The following is an 8,919-nucleotide window of genomic DNA, read 5'->3' as shown; positions in this document are numbered from 1 at the left end:
ATCAACATAACCCTACCCCTAACGCTAACCCTCACCCTAAACCTAAACTCCAACCTAACCCTAAACCTCACCCTAAACCTAACCCTCAACCTAACAATAACCCTCACCCTAACCCTAACCCTCATGCTCACAGTCACCCTCAGCCTAAACTAAACCTAAGCCTAAACCTATCCCTAATCCTCACGCTAACCATCACCCTAAACCTAACCCTAAGTCTCATCCTCACCCTCAACCTCACCCTAACCCTAACCCAAACCTTCAACTGAACCCTCACCCTCAATCTCACCCTAACCCTCACCCTCAACATAAACATCACCCTAACCCTAACCCTCACCCTTAACCTCACCATATCCCTAAACCTCATACTAACCCTAAACCTACCCTAAACCTAACCCTCAACCTAACCCTTACCCTCACCCTAACACTAAGCCTAAACCTAACATGAACCCTCACAGTAACCCTAAACCTCACTCTAAACTTAACCCTCACCCTAACCCTAACTCTCACTCTAAGCCTAACCGTAACCCAAACTCTCACCCTCATAGTAACTTTACACCTAAACCTAATCCTAACAATAACCCTAACGCTAACCCTAACCCTCACCCTCTCCATAACCCTCACCCTAAACCTAACCCTCACCCTCACCCTTAGGCTCGGTCTAAGCCTAAGACAAAGACTAAGACTAAACCTTACCCTACCACTCACCCTCACCCTAACCCTAAAAGTAACACTCACCCTAACCCTAACCCTCACACTAACCCTCACCCTTACACTAACACTAACCATAAACCTCTCCCAAACCCTAACCCTAAACCTCACCCTAACCCTCACCCTTCGCCTAACACTAAGAATATACCTAACCCCAACCCTAACCCTAAAACTAACCCTAAACCTAAACCTCACCCTAACCCTCACTCTAACCATGACCCTAACCATCACCCTCACCCTAGCCCAGACCCTAACCCTAAGCCTAATCCTAACCCTCACCCTAACCCTCACTCTAACCCTAACCCAACCCTCACCCTAACCCTAAACCTCAGCTCACCCTCACCATAACTATAATCCTAAACCTAACCCTAAACCTAACCCTCACACTCACCCTCACCTTCACCCTAATCCTAATCCTAACCTTAACCCTAACACTCACCCCCAGCCTAAACCTCACCCTAAACCTAACCCTAACCCTAACCCTAACCCGCACCCTAACACTAACTCTAAACCTAAATGTCACCCTAACCCTAAACCTCAACCTAACACTTACCTTCACACTAAAACTAAACTTAACCCGAACACTAACACTCACACTAACCCTAACCATCACCCTAAACTTAAAACTCACCCTAAGCCTAACCCTAACCCTCAACCTCGCTCTAACACTAACTATTACCCTTACCCTAACCTTCACCCTAACAGTAACCCCCACCCTCACCATCAAGCTGGGCCTTAGTCTAAGCATAAGACTAAGACTAACCCTAACCCTCACAATAACCCTCACCCTAACCCTAACCGTAACGCTAACCCTAACCCTAACCCTCACACTAACCCACACCCTAACGCTAACCCTAACCCTAACCCTAAACCTAAACCTAACCCTCACCCTAACCGTTACCCTAACCCTAACGTTCAACATTACCATAACACTCACCCTCAGCCTAACCCTCACCTTAACCCTTACTGTCCCCCTCACCCTTACCCTCACCCTAACTGTAACCCTAACCATCACCCTAACCCTAACCCTCACCCTCACCTTCAGCCTCAGCCTAACACAAAGCCTAAGCCTAACCTTAACCCTAAACATCAACCTCATCCTAGCCCTCACCCTAACCCTAATCCTAACCCTAACCCTCATCCTAACCCTCAACCTAACACTAAGTCTCAACCTCACCCTAACCCTAACCCAAACCCTCAACTGAACCCTCACCCTCACACTCACCATAACACTCACCCTCACCATAAACATCACCCTAACCCTAACACTCACACTTACCCTCACACTAGCCCTAACCCTCAAACTAACCCTAAACCTCACCCTAACCTAACCCTCAACCTAACCCTTACCCTCACCATCACACTAAGACTAAACCTAACATGAAACCTCACAGTAACCCTAAACCTCACCCTAACCCTAACCCTCACACTATCCCTAAGCCTCACCCTTACCCTAACCCTAACCCTCACCCTAACACTAACACTCACCCTCATCCTAGCCCTCACCCTAACCCTAATCCCAACCCTAACCCTCATCCTAACCCTCAACCTAACCATAACCCTAACCATCACTCAAAAGCTAATCCTCATCCCCAAACTCACCCTCAGCCTAACTCTAACCCTCAGCCTAACCCACACCCTGAACCTAACCCTAATCCTAACCCTCACCCTCAGCCTCACCCTCACTGTAAACTTAACCCTAACCATAAAACTAACAATAACCCTAACCCTAAACCTAATCCTAACCCTCACCCTCACCCTGACCCTAAAACTAACCCTCACACTAATCGTAACCCTCACCATCAAAGTAACCCTAACCCTAACCCTAAACCTCAACCTAACGCTAACCCTAACACTCACCCTCATCCTAACCCACACCCTAACCCTAAAACCCTAATCCTCATCCTAACCCTAACCCTCTCCCTCAAACTCATGCTCGGCCTAAGCGTAAGCCTAAGACTAAGACTAACCGTAAACCTCACACTCACCTTAACCCTCACCCTAACCCTCACCCTCACCCTAAGTCTAAACATAACCCTAACCCTCACACTCACCCTCACCCTAATCCTAACTGTAACACAAACCCTAACCCTAAAACTAACCCTCACCCTAATGCTAACTCTAACCCTAAACCTCATCCTCACCCTAACCCTAACCCTCACCCTCACCCTCAACCTCCACCTAACACTAAGACTATCCCTAAACCCAAACCTAACCCTAACACTAACCCTAAACCTAACCCTCACACTAACCCTCACCCTAACCATGACCCTAAACCTCACCCTCACCCTAGCCCATAACTTAACCCTAAGCCTAATCCTAACCCTCACCCTGACCCTCTCTAACCCTAACCCCAACCCTCACCCTAACCCTAACCCTCACCCTGACCCTCTCTAACCCTAACCCCAACCCTCACCCTAACCCTAACCCTCACCCTGACCCTCACCCTCAACCTTAACCTAAGCCTAACCCTAACCCTAACCCTAAACATCACACTCACCCTAACCCTAATCCTAACCCTAAACTTGACACTCACCCTCACCCTAACCCTATCTCTAACACTAACCCTAACCCTAACCCTCACCCTCAGCCTCACCCTAACCCTATCCCTCACCCTCAACTTCACCCTCAGCCTAACTCTAAGCCTAACTCCAAACCTAACCCTAAACCACGCCCTCACCCTCACCCTAACCCTAACCCTAACCCTAACCCTAGCCCTAACCCTCCTCTTAACTCTCACCATAACCCTAACCCTAACACGAATAGGAACACTAACCCTTAACCTCATCCTAAACCTAACCATACTCCTCAACCTCACCGTTATTCTAACTCTAACCCTAATGATAACACTAACCCTAACCCTCACACTCAGCTTCACCCTAACCCTAACCCTCACACTCAAACTCACCCTCAGCCTAACCCTAACCCTAAGCCTAACCTCAACCTTAACCCTAAACCACACCCTCACACTCACCCTAACCCTAATCCTAAACCGAACCCTAACCCTAACCCTCCTGCTAACTCTCCCTAGCCCTAACCCTAACCCTAACCCTAACCCTAACCCTAATACTCACCCTCATGGTTATTCTAACCCTAACCCTAACCATAACACTAACCCAAACCCTAAACCTAACCCTCACCTTCACCGTAACCCAAACCCTCCTCCTAACCCTAACCCTAACCCTAACCCTAAACGTCACCCTAACAATAAGCTTAACCCTCACCCTCAGCCTCACCCTTAACATAAGATTAACGCTAAACATAACACTAACAATAACCCTAACCATATCCAAATCCTAAACCTCACCATCACCCTAACCCTAACCCTAACCCTCAACCTAACCCTAAACCTCACCCTCAATGTAACCCTAACCCTAACCCTAACTTCACCCTAATGCTAACCCTAACCCTCACCCTCACTCTAGCCCTCACCGTAACCCTAATCCTAACCCTAAACCTCATCCTAACCCTCACCCAAACCCTAACACCTTAACCCTCACCCTTATTCTAACCCTCACCCTCACCCTTAAGCTCGGCCTAAGCCTAAGCCTAAGCCTAAGACTAACCCTAACCCTCACACTCACCTTCAGCCTTACCCTAACCATAACACTAACCCTAACACTAACCCTCACACTAACCCTAACCGTAAAACTCACCCTCATGCTCGGCCTAAGCCTAAGCCTAAGACTAAGTCTAACCCTAACCCTCACCCTAACCCTAACACTAACCCTAACTCTAACCCTAAACCTCACCCTTACCCTAACACTAACTCTAACCCTATTCCTAAAGCTAAGCCTCACCCTATCCCTAACCCTAACCCTCACCCTCACAGTAACTTTCAACCTAACCCTAATCCTTAACCCTAACCCTAACGCTAACCTTCACCCTATCCATAACCCTAAACCTAACCCTAACCCTAAACCTCACACTTAGGCTCAGCCTAAACCTAAGCCTAAGCCTAAGACTAACCCTTACCCTCACACTCACCCTCACCTTAACCCTAAGAGTAACACTCACCCTAACCCTAACCCTCACACTAACCCTCACCCTAATTCTAACACTAACCCTAAACCTCACCTGCACCCTAACAATAACCCTCACCAGCACCCTAACCCTAACCCTAACCCTCACCCTCACCCTCCGCCTAACACTAATCCTATCCCTAACCCCAACCCTAAACTTAACACTAACCCGAAACCTAACCCTCATCCTAACCCTCAACCTCACCCTAGCCCATACCCTAACCCTAAGCCTAATCCTAACCCTAACCCTAACCCTAACACTAAACCTAACCCTAAACCTAACCATAAACCTCACCCTCAGTCTCACCCTCACTGTAAACTTAACACTAACCTAACACTAACAATAACCTTAACCCTAACCCTAAACCTCACTGTAACCCTAACCTTAACCTTTAGTCTTACCCTCACCATAACCCTCACAATAACCCTAACCCACAACCTAACCCTAACCCTAAGCGTAACTCTCATTCTCACGCTCACCCTCAGCCTAACTTTAAACCTAACGCTACTCCTAACACTAACCTTCAACTTCACCCTCACACTAACCCTAACCCTAAGCCTAACCCTCACACTCACCCTCACCCTAAGCCTCACTGTCACCCTCACACTCATCCTCACCCTAACCCTAACACTAAACCTAACTCTAACCCTAAACCTCACCCTTACCCTAACCCTAACTCTAACCCTATTCCTAAACCTAAACTTCAACCTAACCCTAACCCTAACGCTCACCCTCACAGTAACTTTCAACCTAACCCTAATCCTACCAATAACCCTAACCCTAACGCTAACCCTCACCCTGTCCATAACCCTCACCCTAACCCTAACCCTCACCCTCACCCTTAGGCTCAGCCTAAACCTAAGCCTAAGCCTAAGACTAAACCTTACCCTCACACTCACCCTCACCCTAACCCTAAGAGTAACACTCTCCCTAACCCTAACCCTCACCCTCACCTTCACCCTCTGCCTAACACTAAGCCTATCCCTAACCCCAACCCTAAACTTAACACTAACCCGAAACCTAACCCTCACCCTAACCCTCACCTTCACCCTAGCCCATAACTTAACCCTAAGCCTAATCCTAACCCAAACCCTAACCCTAACCCTAAACCTAACCATAATCCTCACCCTAAGCCTCACCCTCACCATAAAATTAACACTAACCTAACACTAACAATAACCCTAACCCTAAACCTAACCCTCACTGTAACCCTAACCTTAACCTTTAGACTTACCCTCACCATAACCCTCACAATAACCCTAACCCTCAACCTAACCCTAACCCTAACCGTCACCCTCACCCTCATGCTCACCCTCAGTCTAAATTTAAACCTAACGCTACTCCAAACACTAACCATCAACTTCACCCTCACACTAACCCTAAACCTAACCCTAACCCTAACCCTCACACTCACCCTCACCCACACCCTAAGCCTCACTGTCACCCTCATGCTCACCCTCACCCTAACCCTAACCCTCACCCTCACCTTAAACCTACCTCTCACCCTAACCATAAACCTCACAATCACCCTCACCCTCACCTCACCCTAACCATAAACCTAACCATAACCCTCACACTAAACCTCACCCTAACTCTAATGCTAACTGTAAACCTCACACTCATCTTAAACCTCATGTTAAACCTTACTCTCACCATAAATCTAACACTAACCCTAACCCTCACCCTGACCGTAAACCTCACCCTAACCTTAACCCTAACCATAACCTTCACCCGAACCCTGACCCTAACCCTAACCCTAACCCTAACCCTCATCCTAAACCTCACCCTAACCCTAAACCTATCCCTATCCCTAACGTTAACCCTAACGCTCATCTTAACCATAACCGCACCCCTCAAACTAACTCTCATCCTAAAGTTAACCCTAACAAAAACCCTCACCCTAACCCTAACCATAAAACTCAGCCTAACCCTAATCCTCACCCAAATCCTCAGACTCATCCTCAGCCTAAACCTAACCCTAACCCTAATCTTAAACTAATCCTCACCCTCATCCTAACCCTAACCTTCACTCTAAACCTCACCCCCACCCTCACCCGAACCCTAACCCGAACCCTAACCCGAACCCTCACCCTAACCCTCATCCTAACCCTCTCCCAAACCCTCATCCTTACCCTAAACCTAACCCTTACCATAACCCTAAACCTCACCCTCACCCTAAACCTAACCCTAACCCTAACTCTCACACTCACCATAACCCTCATCCTAAAACTTACCCTCACTCTAACCCTCATCCCAACACTCAACATATCCCTAACCCTAACCCTCAACCTAACACTTACACTCACTTTAACACTAAGCCTAACCCTACCACTAACTCTCACACTAACCCTCACCTTAAATATCACCCTATCATTAAGCCTAATTCTAACACTCACCCTAACCCTAACCCTCACCCTCACCATCAGCCTAAAACTCAGAATAAAGCATAAACCTAACCCTAACCCTCAGAGTCACCCTGACCCTCACCCTAACCCTAACCCTCAACTTAACCCTAAACCTAACCCTCACCTTCACCCTAACCCTAACCCTCACTGACAACCTAGCATTCACCCTAAACCTAATCCAAACCCTAACCCTCACCCTAACACTAACCCTTACCCTCACCCTAACCCTCACCCTCACCCTAACCCTAACCATAACCCTACCCCTAATCCTCACCCTAACCCTAACCCTAACCCTCACCCTAACCTTTAACCTTACCCTCACCCTAACCCTCACACTAACTCTAACCCTCAACCTAACACTAACCCTAACCATAACCCTCACGCTCACCCTCAGCCTAACTTTAAACATAAACCTACTAGTAACACTAACCTTCACCTTTACCCTCACACTAACCCTAACCCTAAACCTAAACCTAAACCTAACCCTCACACTCACCCTCTCCCTCACCCTAAGCCTCACTGTCACCCTCACGCTCACCTTCACCCTAAACCTAACCCTCACCTAAAACCTATCCCTCACCCTAACAATAAACCTCACAATCACCCTCACTCTCACCTCACCCTAACCCTAAACCTCACCCTAAACCTCACCCTAAACCTACCCTAACCCTTATGTAACTCTAACCCTCTCACGCTAAACCTCACGCTAACACTTACTCTCAGCATAAATCTAACCCTACCACTAACCCTCACACTGAACCTATCCCTTACCCTAACCCTAACCCTAACCATTACCTTCAGCCTAACCCTCACCCTAACCCTCACCCTAACCCTAACCCTCATCCTAAACCTCACCCTAACCCTAACTATATCCCTAACTCTAAAGCTAACCCTAATGCTCAATCTAACTGTAACCGTACCCGTCAAACTAACTCTCATCCTAAACTTAACCCTAACCCTAACCCTAACCCTAACCCTAACCCTAACCCTAACCTAACCCTAACCTTAACCCTAACCTTAATCCTCACCTGCATCCTAACTCTAACCCTAACCTTCACTCTCACCTTCACCCCCACCCTCACCATAACCCTAACCCGAACCCTAAACCGAACCCTCACCCTAACCCTCATCCTAACCTTCTCCCTAACCCTCATCCTAACCCTAACCCTAACCCTTACCATAACCCTAAACCTCATCCTAAACCTCACCCTAACCCTAAACCTATCCCTAACCCTAACGCTCACCCTAACGCTCACACTAACCGTAACCGTACCCCTCAACCTAACCCTCATCCTAAACTTAAGCCTAACCCAAACCCTCACGCTAACCTTAACCCTAACACTCACCCTAACTCTAATCCTCACCCACACCCCCAACATCTCCCTCAGCCTAACTCTCAGCCTAAGCCTAAACCTAACCCTAACACTCACACTCACCCTCACACAAACCCTAACCCTAAGCCTCACCATCACCCTCAACCTCACCCTTACCAAAACCCTAACCCTCACACTAACCCTAACCCTCACCCTAATGCTAACCCTCAACCTACACCTTACACTCACCCTAACACTAAGCGAAACCCTAACACTAATTCTGACAATAACCCTCACCCTAAACATCACCCTACCCCTAAACCTAACGCTAACCCTAACCCTCACACTCACCCCCACCCTCAGCCTAACCCAAAGCCTAAGCCTAACCCTAACCCTAACCCTCACACTCACCCTCACCCTAACCCTAAGCCTAATTCTCACCCTCACCCTCAACTTCACCCTAACTCTAA

Source organism: Dipodomys merriami, unplaced genomic scaffold (genome assembly GCF_024711535.1).
Source record: "Dipodomys merriami isolate MVZ:Mamm:240054 unplaced genomic scaffold, mDipMer1.0.p SCAF_115, whole genome shotgun sequence".
Classification (NCBI taxonomy): Eukaryota; Metazoa; Chordata; class Mammalia; order Rodentia; family Heteromyidae; genus Dipodomys; species Dipodomys merriami.
The sequence above is the reverse complement of the archived record's forward strand: the minus strand, read 5'-3'. Positions refer to the sequence as shown.